The 18603-nt window shown below is 44.2% G+C and overlaps 1 protein-coding gene across 4 annotated transcripts in view; it reads left to right on the forward strand.

Annotated features, from left to right (window-relative positions):
* Positions 1–18603, forward strand: part of Auts2 (activator of transcription and developmental regulator AUTS2) — a 1105889-nt gene that overhangs the window by 454999 nt on the left and 632287 nt on the right. The window lies entirely within an intron of this gene.

Here is an 18603-nt window from a genome sequence, read left to right on the forward strand (position 1 = left end):
CTCTCTGGGATGCCAGGCCATGGGCTGGTTTAACAGACGGTGATTGTAAGAGAGAAAACGTTATATTTTAGCTCATAGTTCCAAGTTGCTGTCAATCGAGGCTGCAGGAACTGGAAGTATTTGGTCGCATTACATCTATAGTCAAGAGCAGAGATAACTAAATGAAGGAATGCGTGCTGCACCCCTCTGCTCAGCCGAAGCCTCAAACTCCTGGGATGGTGTCGCCCACAGTGGGCTGGGTCTTCCCACATCAGTTAATACAAGTAGTCTAATCCATTGAAGTCACACTAAGAACCCAACCTGAGAATCATCCTTTGTTGAGAATCCCTTCCCGGGTGAATGTTGGTTCTAGCAAAATAGCCGTTTCCAACCAACCATGGCAGTTGGTGCCGTTCTGTGTGCACTGCTCTGGAGGTGATTCTGGGCAGTCATTGCTGCTACACACTCTTTTTCTGTCTCCATCCTGCGTTACTTGCACACATACTTTTGCACACAGACAAGGGTGAAAAGCGAATCACGTGACCGTGTTCTCAATGGCTGTGTTCTAGCACCTGGCCAAAGACCTCCGTTTTATGCAGCACTGAACAAGATGAGGTGGTTACGAGTAGGATTTAATATGAGGGCACATAAGAACAATCATTTGGACAGTGAACCTGTGGGCTGCAGATGTGGCTTAGCTGTTAGGAGCACACAGTCACACATGTGTTCAGCGTAACTATATGTATAAAATATTTTTTAATGAGAAAGTAAACAGTGGGTCTTCACAAATGACTACATTGGGTCCTATGATTCTGCGAGTTGTCTTTTCTGGAATAAGTAGATGGGTGATTTGTATGAATGAATTGGGAGCTTGCTTACTTCATGGTTGCGTGTCACATCTGAGTGAGCTATGATGACATTACTTGGCCTTTTAAGTTCTTTTGATACAGGGTCTTGCTATGTAGGCCTGGCTGGCAAGAAACTCACTGTGAAGACCAGGTTGGTCTCAGGCTTGTTAGGGTTTTCTTGCTCTTCCTTCCGAGCTCTGGGGTTATAGGTGTGTGCTGCCATACTTCGTTCTAAAGCATTTTGAGTAAGGTCCTTCTATCTGTCCCTTCTCTTCTCAGTGAGTGGTAACTTTCCCCTAACAGCCCATATTACTTACTTTTCTGTTGCCGTGACCACAGTTCTTAACAGTAGCAACTTGAAGGAGGAAGGTTGCATTTTGGCCCGTAGGACTGGATATTTCAGTCTGTGCCAGAGGCGAAGGCATGGCAGCAGGCAGGGATGGCAGTGGCCGTTCACACTGTGGCGGATCAGGAATCAGAGAATGGCTAGAACGCAGACCTAACTATAACCATCAAGTTTCTCTTTTCCAGGAAGATACCTGTGCCCGGTGTTCCACTTCACGCAAGTTCCACAGCCTACCACATGAGCACCGTCTGCTGGGGAACATGCATTCAAACCAGGAGCATGTGTAGAATATTTCAGACCCAAATCACAAACAAACACTAGGCTTCTTTATTTTTGCTTTTTGTATAACATACTGCTCCTGGGTGTGTATGGTTATGGAGTCATTGAGGCATAATCAATCTGCTGGTATCCAAAACACACACACACACACACACACACACACACACACACACACACACACACACACACTCACACACACACACAGACACACACACACACACCCCTGCAAAAAAAATGGGGGGAGGGAAGAGGGTGCCAGGGGACTCTCCCCTAATGGACAGCAATCACTACTAATAGCTCACCATCCACGGCTGGCTGCCAGAAACCCTCCTTTTTCCCTTTGTGTTTGAGTTTTGATTGGTTTTATCTTTTCCAAATGACCACAGCTTCTGTATCATGTGTAAGTTCCTCCTTAGGGCCTACACTGACTCAACCTTGGGGTTTCTTGACCTATACTGTACCAGAAATCTGTTCCCTCCTGAGGAGCAGAACTCAAGGCAAATCAGAAGCAGTTGGTTTGCCCTCTAACAGTCATGCCAGTGTTTCACCAGTGAGCACATTTTACCTAGCATGGTGCTATAGCATACGGGGTCCAGTGCTTGTACCAGGGTGACTACTTATATCCCTCACACTGCTCACCACTAGATAAAATACAGTGTTCTAAAAAGTTCCATTGTGCATTGGGTGCATCTATACAGAGCGCACCAGGTTGCAGATTCCCCAGTTTATTTGCTAATGGAAAGTCTGGCCCAGGAAGTCCCTTAAATGATGTGTACAATCAGCATCCTGCCTTCAAAACATGTCACCATGTTTATTAGCCAGGTTTGAGCTGAAGGTAAGCTTCCATTTAAAAAGGAAAAAAAAAAGTCTTTGTAATGATTAGCAAGGGCCTAGTATAATTTAAGGTATTCTTTGGAGTTTATAAATATAGCCTCATAAAAAGCCAGAATATAAGGAAACTGTGACTTTAAGTCATTAGAAGCCCAATGATTTGATAAAATAACAGGAAACAGACAATTTATTATGAGCAGTCTCAGTAGCTCTGGATTATCTATAAAACTTTTACAGCCTTTCCCAAGTGGCAAGAAGCCATAAAACTTGCCTGAATGAGGGACTTGTTAATTTACTTGTTAAAGCAAATTAAAAATTTATAAGTGCTTTTAGGTAAATGAGATCTCCTCTCATTGCTGCCCTTGCGGGGCCCTGGAGTCCTAAGAGGGGAGAGCAGCTATGCTCAGACACCACCGCAGAACAATAAAAGCTATTAAATTGTACCAGTTTATTACAGCCAAGCACTGCAGCTGTTGCCATGGCTAGCTGTGAGGTACTGTCGGTTGACAGCCTAGGGTTGCACCAGGTTTTCTGTCTTAATTCAAAACGGAAAAAGGAAGATTAGGAGGAGGGAGGGAAAAGCTAGGGAAAAGGTTGGTTTTACTTTTAATTTCCCACAGTTGGTATTCAGGTCATGTCTCCTTTTAGCCCTGTGACCTTATCAATCCACAGGTTGTAATCTGTTATGTTTTGTGTGTCCCACCTCCAGTTTTTTTTGTTTTGTTTTTTTTTTTTTGTAATCTGCTTGTAAGTACTTGTACATCCTTTCATGGTACTTTTGAACCATGGGATCCATGGATGAAGGCCAGGTCTTTGGCTATTTTTATAACTTCACTAACATTTACTGAAAACAAATCTCAAATCTTAACTCCCTCTGTCCCGTACCTCTTCCTCTTCCCTCTCTTAGTCTCTTTCTCCCAGGTTGTATCTTTAAAGTAAAGAGAAAGAGCACTGGGAAGGTGGCTTAGTCAATAAAGCGCTATGCTTGCCTGACAAGAGTTTGACCTTTGGTAATATACTTGTGATCCCAGTGCTTGGGAGGCTCGGACAGTGTGGGCCCTGGGGTGAGCGATCCAGCCCCATTTGGAGAATCCCAGGCTTGTGAGGGACCAAGTTACAGAAAGCAAGACAATTATGAGAGAGGCTGCCGCTGCCGACACCAGCTATGCTGAAGAAGAAATCATGGACTTAAAACCAAGACCAAATGTAGACAACACCACATTGTGTGGTAGAAGGGAGTGTGTGTTGACGTATGTGTGTGTGTGTGTGTGTGTTGTGTTTGTGTGTGCAGAGTGTTTTTATGGGCCACACATTTATTTGCCTATCATTTAACTGAGAAGTCAATACGATGATAGCTTCAGAAAGCCATGTGTGGTGGTAACACTCTTGTAATCTCAGAGCTGGGAAGTGAAGACAGGACACTGCCTGGAGCTCACTGGCCAGCCAGCCTCGCCTACTTCGTGAGCTCCAGGTCCAGTGAGAGTCATTGTCTCAGCATACAAGGTGGATGGCTCCTTGGGGACAACATCTCTGGTTGACCTCTAATGCCCATGTGTATGCATGCTCACAGAGTTTATGTCCAACCTGTTTATATTTGTAGGTTAGAAAAAGTACGTATAATCTCAAACTAGTGACCCTTCTTAGTGCAGGATGGCAGTTATTTTGTGAGTGTAATTAAATTTCGAGATGTATCTAGAAAAGTCCGATTTTTAAAATTTTTCATTTGATACTACTTTTGAGTTTCTGTGTAGCAAACATTAGCTTTCAGAATATAAGGAATTTTTTAAAAAATGATGTCGTAGTTAGCATTGTCTTTCCATCTGGCACAGCCGAGGATCACAGAAAAAAAGAGTCTCCGTTGAGTAGTTGCCGTTATCAGGTTAATGTGTAGGCATGCTCACAGGTGATTATCTTGATTGCTAATTGATAAGGGGTGTCCCAGCCCACTGTGGGCAGCACTGTCCTTCGGCAGGTGGTTCTGGGATCTATAAGAAACCAAGATAACTATTTGCCTGTGAGTCAGTGAGCCAGCAAGCATGATTCCTGTGTAGTTCCTGCCGGAAGTTCCTGTTCCGGCTTCCCTCACCGATGGATTTGCAAGGATAAACCTTTCTTCTCCCTATGTTGCTTCTAGTTTAAATGTCCCCCCCTCCCCACCTCCATCCCCCCCCCCACTGAACAGGTAGGAAAACAGAATAGAGAGTAATTGGCACAAACTTTTGTTTTTTTCCGTATTCATCCCCTGATTTCTTACACATGCAGCCATAATGTGTGTTCTAGTGAAATTATACCTTAAAAAGCATGTTGCTGGCATCAAAGCATCACTACAAAGTTGGTTAGAGGGACATAAGTAAATGTGGCAAATAAATTTATATTTTGAACAGTAAAGCCAGAGCTGTAGAAGGCATTAGCCTTCAGAGTCCTCATTGTTAAAGTTGTCCCAATAACTAGTTCTTCGCCTGTTTGGTATTCATTATTTCAGACATATATCTGTACACTACCACCTTTTTTTATTTCTTTTAATATATAATTATAGTGTCTGTGTGTGTGTGTGCGTGTGTGCGTGTGCGTGTGCATGCACGCCCGTGTAGGTATGAATGTACGTGTGGTGTATGTGTGAGAGCACAAGAGGGCCTATACAAGCCAGACGTTGACACTGGATATCTTTCTCTTTCACAGTCCATGATATATAAAAGGTGTCTCCGGACCTGGTGTTCACTGACTATAGAGTAGGCTAGGCTAACAGATGAGATCCTGGAATCCTCTTGGCTCTGCCTCCCTAGCACTAGGGTTATAGGCATGCGCGACCTCTTTTGGCTGTTTACATGTCTGATGGGGATCTGGTTTCGGGTCCTCAATGCTTATGGAACTTGGTCTTTACTAACTAAGCCGTGTTCCCAGTTCCTAAACATTTTTTTTATTAGCATTAGTCGTAACGCCATTTGAATTTGAAGAGTCTCACCGTCATTGAGAGATTTGGCCAAAATAAGAGGCGATAACCATTGCACACATTATCAGTGTGAGTTAGGGGCATGTTCTAGAAATAGATCTTAAATCCTTTATGGATGAAACTTGTCATTCAGTTAACCCATAGCTCTGACCACGAAGTCTGCGGGCTTAGAGAGCTTTGATGGCCATCCCACTCTTCTATTTAAAAGGATAAAACTAAATTGTGTGTAGAGACAAAGTGAAAGGTTTCAAAGTTTTAAATAGCAAGCAGTAGCAAACGATACGGGTCAGAGGTCAATAGCTGAGGAGATCCAGAGAGATTGGTGTAACAGGAAGATAATACAGTGTGAAACCAAAAGACAGCTGTGATGAGGTAAGCCTTTCGGCGAGAGCAGCGTTGCCCCAGATCTGTCTGCGTCTAAAAGAGTTCATGCGGAATTTTAGTGTATATGTGCACTCGTTAGTAATATTGATATATGTTGTATAATGATTGCTTAATTGCTAATTTTCCTACGCTAATTGATGTTTTTCTATAAAACCAAATTCTTGAGCTCTTTACATTTATTGAATGCCATCTGGCTTATGAATTTTCATAAGAACTGCCAAAAAATAAATAAAACGTAAGAAAGAAAATGGTGCGGTTCCCCTCCCCACATAAAATGGTGGAGGTTGGGTCTTTAAAATGACTTTTAAAATGTGTCTTTGGGGATTGAGAATTACACACATGTGGAGCCTGGGATGTAGCTCAGCTGGTAGAGGGCTCACAAAGCTTGCATGATGCCCTGGGTCCTATCCCTAGTACCGTGTAAAGGAGGGCCTGATGCTTCCTCCTAAGACAGGGAGATACTGACTTCCCGTAATGCCGGAGTCACAAACTAGTGAAGAGTCAGTAATCACACATTTTGAGTAAGAAATAAAATTGATGGTATTATATTTTTCCCCATCTTTTTATTTTATACCAATTTATTTCTTCAGGTAACTGAAACAAATGAGGAAAGTTTACTCTTAATTGCTTGCCCTCTCAGCATGTGCCTTCCCCCACTCAACAAATCTCAGCTGAAGAACTCATTGATGGCCATACGCATTGTCGTAGTACTTGAGATTCTGAGGCAGGAGGATTACCATGTGTTTAAGGCCAGCTTGCTCTGCATGGAGACCATTCTGTAGGGAAAAAAATGAGAACCCAAATCTTTAGTTATTAAGTCATTCTCTGAAGAAATTGAGACAATATCATTCAATTTACTTTCTATATTATCATAATTAATATTTATATATTAAGATCTAATCCCATCAAATCATGTGTATCCATCATTCAGAGTTGACATTATCCTAATACTGCTAATCAAGCTATGTGATATAATTGTCAGACATGGTGACAGACACCTGTAATTGCAGCACCAGCAAGGATGTGGCAGGAACATCTTGCTTTGATGGCTAGGCAGGAGTACATAGTTAAGTCCTTTGTCTTTAAACACACAGACACAGGCACACATATGCACACACTAACAGTATATATGTGTGCAGTTTTCTTTTGCTCCATTGCAAATCTGCAGTAGTGACTTTATCTCGTTTTGTGATTGCTTACCATCAATGTTTGCCCGCTAACTCGAAAACCACTACGCACGGTTTACCCTGAGAAGCAAGCTGCTGCACTTGGTTGTTAACTTGCCTGTTGATTACGATGTTGCCTGTGATGACAGCACAATGCTTTGGGAGTGACTCAGAGTCTGGGATAAGAAAGCCTGTATTCAGATGCCAGGTATGAATTTGTTTAACCCCGCTTAGCCCTAAAATGGTAAACAACAGCATGGGCAGTTGGGAGGGAGGGACCTGTGTGTTCTAGACTCAGCTTTCCGCTCCTTTCTGGAGTATTTTAACTGGGACCCTCATATGTCTAGGCATCTCTCAAAATTTTACGCAGAGACTCTGTCAGATGAATTATGGCTCAGCTGTGAAAGAGTGCATGCCACTCTTGTAGTGGACCCATTTTTTTTTTTTTTTTCCAGCACTGATGTTGCGTGGATATCAGCTGCCAGTAGCTTTGAACCTGAGAACATCTCACACCCTCTTCTGGCTCTGGAAGGCACTGCACTCGCACGCACAAATACACACACACACACACACACACACACACACACACACACACACACTCTAAAATAAATATTAAGATTAAATGACTTACTTGCAGATTTGCAGTTACTAAAAAATCCTGTTTCAGGAGGTGCAGTAAATTTGTTCACATTGGCACAAAAATGAAGGCAGCTTAATGGTAACTGGCCGGCCTGTGTTAACCTTCGGCATGTGAGGACGTAGCATGCCCTAGTCTTCTTCCTTGTGATATTTGGCTTCCCACACACCCCAGTGCTAGAAGTCGCACTGTCGGCAATTTCTGGGCAATTCGGATCACAAGTTAATAGCTATGTTACTCAGTGCACACATCTTTTTTGGTCATAACTCAGTGAGGGGTTTTGTTGCACATCAAAGCTGGTCCTACGTTCATTTCATTTCATTTTTTTTTTTGGGGGGGGTGGAAGAATTCTCAATTGGAAAGTTGATTCTGTTAACTTGAAAGTGTGTGTACATCAAAGCCGCCGTAAGAATAAATTTAAGCCTGGTAGCATACGCAGCTTCAGCACACGTTGGTGAAATATCCTGCTGATTGCTGATTACAAACAGTTGTTAATTCTCTACTTCACTAAATTCAGAGTGGAGAAACTTTCCTTAATAAAGAACAGATTGAGGAGATCCAAGACCTCACTGTGTGGGAATTAATGGCAGATGCATACACTGGTAGTTAAAATGTTTCATTAGATGTTAATGTCTTGCTGTGTTTTTAATTGTTCAGGAATTAGCCTCTAGAATATTAAAACCATCTGTTTGTTATCATGATGAAACAGAATGCTTAAATAGTTATTAATTTGTGTTTCTTCTCTCTCTCTCTTTTTTGAGGAATAATCTGTAAAACTTTGATCCGTCTGGAGTATTGGGAATTTGGAATGGGAAGCAAAGAATTTTAAAGCACACCCATGCTTTGAATAGCTGATTTGTCGTTTTCTAAAAATATGTATATATAAATCTGGCACGGGTATTTTATATCCTCTCCTGCTCTCTTTTGTTCCCCGTCCCCCTGCCCTTTTCTCTTTCTCCTCTTTGTAGAGAGTCTAAGACTTAGAAGCCAAGCTAACTCTTCTTCCCATGATGCAGCGAGAAGGACCACAGTGCTAGTTACTGGTTGATTTATGTGAAGCTGTCAGTCCACTCTCACACATACTGTTTATTCAACATCAAGACTGAGCATCTAATGCTCTGGCTCCTTTGGTAGAGGCCTCGCCCAGCATTTATGAGACCTTTGGTTTTACCCTCAGCACTGTATAAACCTTAGGTGTGGTGTTGCACGCATGAAATGCTGGCACTTGGAAGGTAGAGGCTGGTGTATTTGAAGTTCAGTGGCAGCTTAGGCTTTTAAATTTTATTTTATGTGTAGGGTGTGAGGACATGTATGCAAAAACCACTATATGCATGCAGTACCCACACCAGCCAACAGAGGGCAGAATATCCCATGGATCTGGTTGAGAGCTGCCATTTGGGTGCTGGGAATTGAACCTGGGTCTGCTGAACCATCGCTCCAGTCTAGAGGTTAGACAATATAGAGAGTCCCAAAGGAGAGAAAACTGAGATTTTGGTTGTTTTGTTTTGTTTTTTTTTTTTAAGTTTAAAGGTACCCATTGTTTCCTACAGTCCTCTGTGTCTTCTCTGGGAAACTGAAGGTGCTGCCTGGTGCGAGATTCAGCTCATATTCTGCAGGGTTTTATTTGTTTTGTTTTCACCTAGACTCTTCTTTCTGTGGCCAGGTTCCTCTGCCTGTCAGTTGAGAGGTATTCCCCAATGCATACATGTTGTGGTGCGCAGAAGTCATTCACAACAGTGTCATTTGTTTTATTCGGGTAGATGCATCTCTTCCTGTTTTGATTGCGTGAAGCCTGTGTGATATTTTGGGTGACACTGCGGTTCTGTGGTATCTGCATTGTTTCAGGAGCAGGGAGTGGGCTCTTGTCGGTCGTCAGCCTTGACCCCTGTGTTGAGCACCAAGCGTTGGCGCATCCTGCCTGTCCTGGTTAGCTTTGGCAACTTGATACAGCCTAGGGGGTAGGTGGATCCAGCCCTCTGGTGGGCGGCACCACCCCTGGGTAGGTCATCTTAGGAACCAAGCTAGTCCTGGGCCTGTGAGCTAACACATTGACTCCCCACATCTGCTCTCTCTCTCCTTCTTGAGTTCCTGCCTTAGTTTCCCTCAGTGGCGGACTGTGTGTGACCTATAGGATGAAGTCACCCCTTGCTCCCCTGAGTTTCTTTTGGTCAGGGTGTTTTATCAACATAACGGGAAAGGAAGTCATGTACTGCTCTTGCCCTCAAACTGAAGAGCTCCACTAACTAATGTCGCCATGGCTGCAGTTAACGGCCACAAGTCGGGAACAAGTGCCCTCTCTATGTACGACCCCAATTACTGTTTCCAAGGGCCCTACATAGAAAAGACATATTTGTCTTTTCTCCCCACCTTTGAGCTTAGGTAGGAATATTAACAACTTTCTTAGGAATTCGTGCAGATCAGCTAAAATCATAATGAGAGCTGGGACTTCTGCTTGTTGTCAATCTTTTCCCATTCCATTAAAATGCTATGTGTACTGGGAAGGATAGTGGTACCCGGAACATTTATGGATCTCCATGCATGATGGCTGGTGTTAGTTATCAGCTTGACAAAATCTTGAGTTGCCAGGGAGACAGGTCCCTGCTGCCTGCCTAAGGGGGTTGGGGGTGGTGGGAGGTTATCTCCATTATATCAGCTGGTATATGATCCATTTTAATTGTGGGCAGTACCAGACCCTGATTAGGAGGTCTTGGATTAGATATAATCGTGACAAAGCAAGCTGAGCACTAGCATGGTATGTTTCCTGATTGTGGGCACCGTGTCATCAGTTCCTTCCGGCTCCTACTAGCTTTCCTTCCCCACCACGATGGAACAGACTCTTGAATGGTAAATTTGAATAAACCTATTGCCCCCTTGAGTTGCCTTTGTCAAAGTATTTCATTACAGCAACAGGAGGGAAAAGTAAACCCAAGTATTTAAACTTCCTCTATCTCTCTATCCTCTAAGTTAAAGTTACCTTATCCTCATCTCTACATGTTTTACGTAGGTTAAAACTGGTATGTGGTTCTTAACCTGGCATCTTCTGAAACAGTAAGACATCACTGTGTGTGGCAGTGAACTGGGTTAAACCCCGAGCCTATGGTGCTGGTCCCTCAGATTCCACGCTAGTAAGATAGGTCATGCAGAAGACCCCTTCTACCCGTAGAGTTAATTCAGTTAGTGGTCTTGTTCCTGAGAGGACATCCCAGCCCTGAGAACTCTGCGTACCAGGAGTCATGTAAACTGCATCTATAACATGACAGGAAAAATGTCTTCCACTAGCTCCATCTGGCTTTAATTTTTTCCCCCTAAGACTATAGTTTATTTATATAACCAATTGAGTTACTTTTGTAAGTATTGCTATTAATGTTGAGCAACTAGTATTTGATGACGCACTTTTACTTTTGGGGAGACAGGATCTTGTATAGGTCAAGCTGCCCTTGAACTTGCTATGTAGACAAAGATGCTCTGCAACTTGTGATCCTTCTGCCTCTGCCTAGTAAATGCCGGGATTACAAGAATATGCCGCCGGGTGGCGGTGGCACATGGCTTTAATTCCAGTACTTGGGATGCAGAGGCAGGCAGAGGCTCTGTAAGTTCAAGGCCAGCCTGGTCTACAGAGCTAGTTCCAGGACAGCCAGAGGTGTTACACAGAGAAACTCTGTCTTGGAAAACAAACAAACAAAAAAGAGAATATGCTACCAAGACTATTTTGGCATATATCGTACTGAGGTTGGGACACAGGGCTTCCTGTATGCTAGGCAAGACTCTAACCAAGATACCCAGCCCCAGCCCCATAAACAGAATTTTTTAGTTGTTCTTTTTCATGGTGCAGGGGATTGACTCTGGAGACTCACATATGCTATATCTCCACTTTGTAGTCCCTAGTTTTTTAACGTTTCTACCATTTTAAAACATATAAGAAGAAAAATTACAGCTGGTTTGTTTTATAGCAAAACAAGAAATTTTTTTTCTTAAAAAAAAAAACCTGTTAGTAAAATAAATAGGACTCTTAAATGTTTCACAGCATCTAAATGATTAAAGTGGCAATCTTGTCACTAAGCACAGACAATTCTTAGAGAACCATTAGCTTCTCTTAGTGGTTTTTGACCTTTTGCAGAACAAGTACTTTTACAAGTCTTAAATGCCAGAGTGATGATTTCTTAAACTAACAGTAATTATATACTACTTTTCCTTTTATTTTTAACTATACCCGACTCTTTGAAATAACTTAAATTACACGTGATCACTGTTTCCAGAAGTTAAATCCATTCTTGTGCATTAGGAAGGATGGAGAATTGGACCGAGTTAACTAGCGTACACCACTCTTCATTTACCTGTCAGTCAGCTTATTGACACATCCCAGAAACATAGCCTTTTAAGACCCGGAACCTCCAGTCCAGACACCATCAACCAGGCATCAGGGTCAGAGCCCTACGTCCATCCGTGCAAGAACAGAGTGCATGCAGCAAAGTAGGCACATGCCTAAAGCCTGTAAGAATATTGGCTGATGTGGACTGACCTGAAAGGCATGCTATCTGGTGAAGCTTCCTCAGCTATGTGGCAGAACTGCAAGATTTCCCTGGCAGTGGTTAGGGAATGGTCTTCTACGTTGCTACAATTCAAGGTCAGGGATGGGACTCAGTGCTGTGGGCACGTGGAGCCCTGGGTCTCATCCACTGCACCTCACAACCTGGGTGTGGTGGTACACGCCTACAGTTCCTGCATTCACAAGCTAAAGTCAGGAGAACAAGCGGGTCAAGACGAAATTAGCCAGTTGACACCAGCCTGAGCTACATGAGGCCCTGTCTCAAATCACAAGACAAAAACAAACAAGGAGAATTGCCACGGACTGTCTCAGTCGGGTATAGGTTCTCTCCCGCCCCAAAGACCTATACCGACTGAGACGGTCCGTGCCAGGGAATAGAATTCTCAACTACAGCCTAGTTATTGGTGTCACTTAAGTAGTGTGGGGGAGACAGACAGATTTTATTTATCATTACTTGACTTGATTTTACTTTTAACAGATTAGGCAGAGTGCTGGAGCCCCTTGATCTGCTCTGAGCACTGGCAAATGCCTTTGGCATAATGTTGAGGGACTTTTTTTTCCCCCCAAGACAGGGTTTCTCTGTGTGGCCTTGGCTGTCCTAGACTCACTTTGTAGACGAGGCTGACCTCGAACTCACAGCTGTCTGCCTGCCTCTGCCTCCCGAGTGCTGGGATCAAAGGCGTGCGCCACCACATGTTGAGGGACTTGATAGAAGCAGTCTTAGGGCAATGCAGGGACAAAAGCCTCATTGATGTAGGTCAAACAGGGAGAGAAAGGTGCGATGCCTTTCTAGTACAAAAAGAAAAGGAATGTACAGTTAGCTAGGCTTGTTTGTTTTTGTTTTATTCTCTTATCCTTTATGACTGGAAGAATGACACCCGGCTGTTTCTCTCCTAAAGAGAAGGATTGCCTCCATCCGCTAGCAATAGAGGTGCTGTAAGAAATAGCACAGTCTATATCTTAAGAGGATTTTACATTTTCATGCTCAGGAGGCTGGCATTCCAATGTTGAAGCTAATGATACTTCTCAGTGGTAAAAAGCTTGCCTGGCCCATGTAAGAGCTCCATCCCTAGGATTCCAAAAAGAAAAAAAATAAAATAAAATAAAAGGAAAAATGCCAAGGCTTTCCCCATTTGGCTGGCTATCCTGTGGGCCTCTCTGCAGGTCTTGTAGGGGACTGTCTTCTTCAAGTGCCCTCTCATGGCCTCTTCTTCTGTGTTTGAGGATCCTGGCATCTCTCTCAAGGCTGCTCTGGTTTCATCTTATTGGGACATTGGTCAGAACAGACTCCTCTTATGTGCTTGTTTTAGTCTGTCTTCTTCTATTGTAAAGTAATAACAGAGTTCGAGGCCAGCCTGGTCTACAAAGTGAGTCCAGGACAGTCAAGGCTACACAGAGACACCCTGTCATGAAAAACCAAGAGAGAAAGAGAGAGACCGAGAGAGAGAGAGAGAGAGAGAGAGAGAGAGAGAGAGAGAGAGAGAGAGAGGGAGAGAGAGAGACAGACAGACAGACAGACAGACAGACAGACACAGAGAGACAGACAGAGACAGAGAGAGAAAAGGGGGCAGGGCAAGTAATTCCGTAAAGCAGACTAATAGCCATCAATGGGCGCTTACTAGACTCATGGTTCTGCGGGGGCGGGAAGTGTTGGAACATGGGGATAGTGACTGGTGAGGGCCCTCGGTTATGTCTTAACATGTGGAAGTGAATGAGAGCAAGCCATGGAGAGAATAGAGGGCTGGAGGGGTTGACCTTGCAGCATACCCACTCCAGCAGTAACTGTATCAATCAGGCTATGGGTGAGGTTATTCCATCCATGAAGAGCCCTCCTCGCTCCCTCGCCACCTGCATCAGTTACTTTCCCCATTGCCTTGCTAACGTGCCGTGACCAAAAGGCAGCTTAAGGAGAAAAGGGTTCGTTTTGGATTACAGAGCCAGAGGAGTGTGGAGTCCATATGATGGAGAAGACATGGCTACAGGAACAGGAAGCAGGGACGGAGAAAGGGAGGTGAGGAGATGCTATGAATCCTCAGAGGCACATCAAGTGATACACCTCCTCCCTCATGGCTCTACCTCTTGACGGTTGCGTTATCTCGTCAAATAGTACAGCCAAGCGGTGACCAAGTGTTCAAATAGGAGAGATTATGGGTGACACATGTCACTCAAACCATGACATCACTTTTCAAAAGTATCGCTCCGATGATTAAACTCCCACCAAGGGAAGTTTGGAGGACACACTGGTACCCCAGAGTGCCACCCCAGCAGCCTTCTTTGAATATTACTGCTCCAATAAGTGAAGTCCCCCATCTGGTGTACTGAGGGTTGGGTCTGTACTTATGTATTTTGGGGAGGTAGAGTTCTGTAACCAAGTATCAGAAACATCCTAGAACCTACATTTTGACATCCCAGAACCTACATTTTAACCTCCCCATACTAAAATGTCTTCAAATTTTTTAAAAAGGATCCATCACAGAACTTGCAACAGGAATCACAGCACTCTATCTCCACAGGGGTGATGCAGCCTGCCATCAAATGACCCTTCACCGATGGCGAGTTGAATACTACATAACTTAAAAAAAAAACATGGCTGTGGACGGAGGACGAGCCCTCACTGTAATGAGACTTTTATTTTTGATCTGATTTGAAATGAACTCAGTCCAAAACTATGGCAAGTTGGAAAGAAACTTGGTGTCAACGTTCAGATCATACAATTTTTGATAGCTGACAGCCCAAGTATTTTATATCATAACACATTCTATACTACTCTCGGTTTCTGGATTAAAAGTGACATGGGGCTGGAGCGATGCCTCAGGAGTTAAGAATGCTTGTTCCTCTTCCAGAGGGCTGAATTTCAGTGCCTAGCACCCATATGAGGTAGTTCCCAAGTGCTTGTATCTCCAGCTTTGGAGGATCTGAAACCCCTCGTCTGGCCTCCATGGGTACCCATGTGAACGTGTGCAGACATACAGCTGGACGCACTCACATACACATGATAGCAAAAGAACTCTTTAAAACAGGGTGAGACAGTGAGTTAATGTGTTTTCTGTACACTAGATGATTATACAAAAAAAAAAAAAGTTTTTTTTTGATTGTACTAGATTTTAAAAGCTTTTCATACTCCACAGACATTGTGCTGCACAGCTTTAATCCCAGCCCTTGTGGTGTTTTGGGTGAGTAGATCATCAGTTTAGGATCATCCTTGGTTACATAGTGAGTTTGAGACCCTGACTCAGCGTGCGCGCGCGCGTGCGCATGCGTGCACACACACACACACACACACACACACACACACACACACACACACACACACGCACGCACGCACGCACGCACGCACGCACTCAGTATGGAAGTAGAGATGATAGTGAAACTTGATGGTGCAACCTCAACAGTTAAGTCCTAGATACTCCCGCTCCACCTGTCCTCCCTCAGAGGGCCTGCTCCCCTTACCTCCTGATGTGCCCCTTACCTCCTGATGTGTTTGAGAAGTGCAGCCCACACACCAAGGGACCCCATTCATAAATGTTGCAAATGTACATCTAAAAGGCTGTGACTTTTTACTTCACACCAAAACAAACGAAACAGGAACAAAAACAAAAACCCAACTTCCTTAGTATCAGAACTTAGCTAGTCTTAATTATCTGTAAGTTTAGCAATGTTCCACTCTTTGCAGAGGTGTCTCGCCTGACTTTTCAGCTCTTTCTTCCCTTCTTGGTTTATCTTGAATCCGCTTGTGTGAAGGGAAGGTGTCTGGAAACAACAGCAGCTTCCGCTGAACCCTCTGCTTAACTGATTAGAACGTCAGCCACGTGGAGAGGTGACGGGTGTTGTAAGTCCAGAGCCAAATCATCCTGGCCCATCTCTTGCCTCCTCGGTGGCCACTGACTTCTCTCCTCTGCGTCTGTGTCCTCTCTAAATTTCCGAGCACTAGGTAAATCCTTTGGAATGTACAAGCGTATCTCTCATTTCTACGAATTCAGACGAAGGACCCATTCAGGAGACATCCTAGGCCAATAGTTGAGATTTCTCTGCTTTGCTCTAAAGCATCTACTTGAGGCTTCTACCAAGCGTACTTGGAAAGTACTTTGTGTCTCCACCTTCTTTGATCTGTTCCAATAAAGTCTTCATCAAACTGTTAACCATGTTGGAACAGGGAATGCGAACATGGAAACCTAAATCTGTGTCCAGCCTGTGGTCAGCCACGCTTGGCTCTGGAACGAACTGTGTCTCGTTCCCTTTGGGGTGAGAGCTTTGTCTCTACACCGTACTTGTTATGGAAGTTGTGCACTTTCTGTACTGTGCCTCTGTGATCCCCCGATGCATGCTGGAACTTCCACCCTACCTGCTGTAGTTGTCGGAATCAGTCAGATAGTGCTGACTGCCTAATCCCATCTTGTTCATGTACACAACTATACAGTGAGATCGATCTTGGCTCAGTTTCCTCCCCTCATTTTATTAACCCGCTACCCTTTCAATACTCTGAAGTCCATTGGACCACTTTAAATGCTGAATCATGTATCTGTTGGCCAAGTAGAAGCAGTTTTGTAATTTTCAGTTTCTGAGAGACCAACAGTGCCCAAGTCATTGACCTTAAATGTTTATAGGTATATCACCAAAACAATATTCAGGGTTTTCTTCTCTTTAAAAAAAAAAAATTTATTTATTATTTATACAGTATTCTGCCTGCATATGAGCCAGCAGGCCAGAAGAGGGCACCAGATCTCATTATAGATGGCTGTGAGCCACCATGTGGTTGCTGGGAATTGAACTCAGGACCTCTGAAAGAACACCTAGGGCTCTCAAACTCTGAGCCATCTCTCTAGTTGCAGAGTTTTCTTGTTTATTCTCTTTCCCCCTCTCCTTTTCTCACTGAGCCCAGAACCTGCTGGTTTGGCCAGGCTGCCTATCCAGGCAATCCTAGTGATCCTCCCAGCTCTGCATCCATAGCCTTGGAATTGGAAGGGCATGTCCCGTGCCTAGCTTCAGATCCAACTGTAGGTCCTCGTGCTTGCATGCCAAGTGCTTTACCGACCGAGCCATCACACCAGCCCCGTCTCATTTTTCTTTTTATTCATTCCACGGCTGGTGTTACTGGTAGGACTCCCTAACTCAGTTAACTCAGTCCAGCAACTCCTCGCAGGCACGCTCACGGCCTTGTCCCCCAGTTCTAAAGCCCAGTAAGTTGACAATGAAGATTAACCATTCCCGCCTTTAATAACAGTTGACACACTCCCAAGAACACGGTGACCCTATACAGAGAGCGCATTTTCCACGATGAAATCTAATGAAAAGAAAACTCGGCGTCTTATGTTTTATAAAAGATAACTGTGTTGATAGAATTACCACCACCAGGTGCCAGATACTCCCGCCCTCACGTTGTTTACTTTGGTCTAGTTCAGGTGCCGCCAGTGGAGTTGGAGAATGGGCCCTCACAAGAATGTAAAGCATGCTAGGCAGATTTCTCACTGTCCTTGCTACAGCAAAAGCTTTCCTGCGCTGGCCACCGTAGATGTTGGGACAAATCAGTGCAAGCGGATTGATTTTTCTCAGGTCTTTAAACGTTTAAGCTCGCACCTGGCCTTTGTGGCGTCTCCTGCTTGTAGGTAACAGCTAGGAATTCCAGGCGAAGGATTACAGCTTCTCAGCTACTTATGCTAACCTTCCTCCCCAATGATCCCTGGGTTGCAGCCGAAAATACCAGCTTGAAAATATATTCGTGGGATTAGGGGTGAGCACGTCGGTCGCTGAAATCTTGTGGTTTAGCTTTAGTGCTCAGGGTAGTCAGTCCGTGTCTTTGAAATATTGAGCTGGCTGACAGCTTAAAATCCTAAGTTTCCTTTAAACTTGAGCCAGGCTTTGGAGGAAAAAGGGGTAGCCTGGGGTGGGGGTGGGGGTGGAGGGGTGGGTGGATTTTATGTACAGTTCTCCAAACAGAATTCACTTAAGTGTGTTTGCCGTCAGGGCCTTGGGACCGCAAGCAAGCTGATTCCTCGCCTTTCTCCTTCTGTTCTGCCCTCAGCCCAGATCAACATTTAGTCAGATAATTGACATCGGAGCCTCTGAAGTCTGTCGTGAGCCTTGTTATAAAACCATTTCCCCTTTCATGGAGAAGCATGGAGAAGGGGGCTAGTTGCAACGCCTGGGTTTTACAAGGCTGGTTGTATATTAGGAATATTCTTGATATTCTTTTCTTTCAATCACCATTGCTTATTTGTGAGTACGTGTGGGCGCTCTTGGTGGCTCTAGGACACCTTACAGGAACAGTTTCTCTCCTTCTGCCCATATGGATTCTGGGGAATTGAAAGTCCACAAGATCAGGCATCGCCCCAGATGTACTGAAGTACAAAGGGAATCATAATAAACTGCAGAATCGTGACTCGTGTGTTCTGTGTGAACCTCTAACTGGGCCCTGTGTGTTCAGGCAGTTAGCAGACAGCAATAGAATCACGAGCTTGGGCCCTAGGTTTTGGCCTAACTCTGACCTCAGTGTTTGCTGTTTCTTCATCCCCAAGTGGAAATGGTTCTTTCTGTCCATTAAGAAAGAATTAGTTTAAATAATATACCTTGTCTGGTTTTTGAGACAGGGCCTCATGTATGCCAGGCTGCTCTTGAGCTTACTGTGTAGCAAGGATGACCT

Source organism: Acomys russatus, chromosome 19 (assembly GCF_903995435.1).
Source record: "Acomys russatus chromosome 19, mAcoRus1.1, whole genome shotgun sequence".
Lineage (NCBI taxonomy): Eukaryota > Metazoa > Chordata > Mammalia > Rodentia > Muridae > Acomys > Acomys russatus.